This window comes from Penaeus monodon, chromosome 33 (genome assembly GCF_015228065.2).
Source record: "Penaeus monodon isolate SGIC_2016 chromosome 33, NSTDA_Pmon_1, whole genome shotgun sequence".
NCBI classification, from domain to species: domain Eukaryota; kingdom Metazoa; phylum Arthropoda; class Malacostraca; order Decapoda; family Penaeidae; genus Penaeus; species Penaeus monodon.
Window position 1 is genome coordinate 8251040 of NC_051418.1, and position 388 is coordinate 8251427.

The window sequence follows — 388 nt, forward strand, 5'->3', positions numbered from 1 at the left end:
CATCCTCAAAATAGGCCTAATGACTTCAAAATGACTCTCAAAGGACGCCGCTTTGTATCCTAATTAGGGTTTGAATGAGGCGGCTTTCAGGTGAATGCACTCGGGGAAGGCATAGGTGGGGGGGGGGCGAGGTTTATTTTGTGCGGCATCTTCCTCCTATTTCATTTAAGTTCATTTCCCCCTCCTTTCTCCCTTTGCCGGTGAATGTTTTGCCCCTTTCTTTTTTAGTTTATTAGTATTTTTTATAGATATTTTATTCATTAACATGTGTTTTCTTTTACTTCTCATGTTCTTGGCTTTGGGTTTTTTTTTCTCCTTCCTTTTTTAGCGATGTGTCTTGTAATCTCATCTTTTTCGTGTTCGCGTATATCATGTGTTTTCGAAGCAG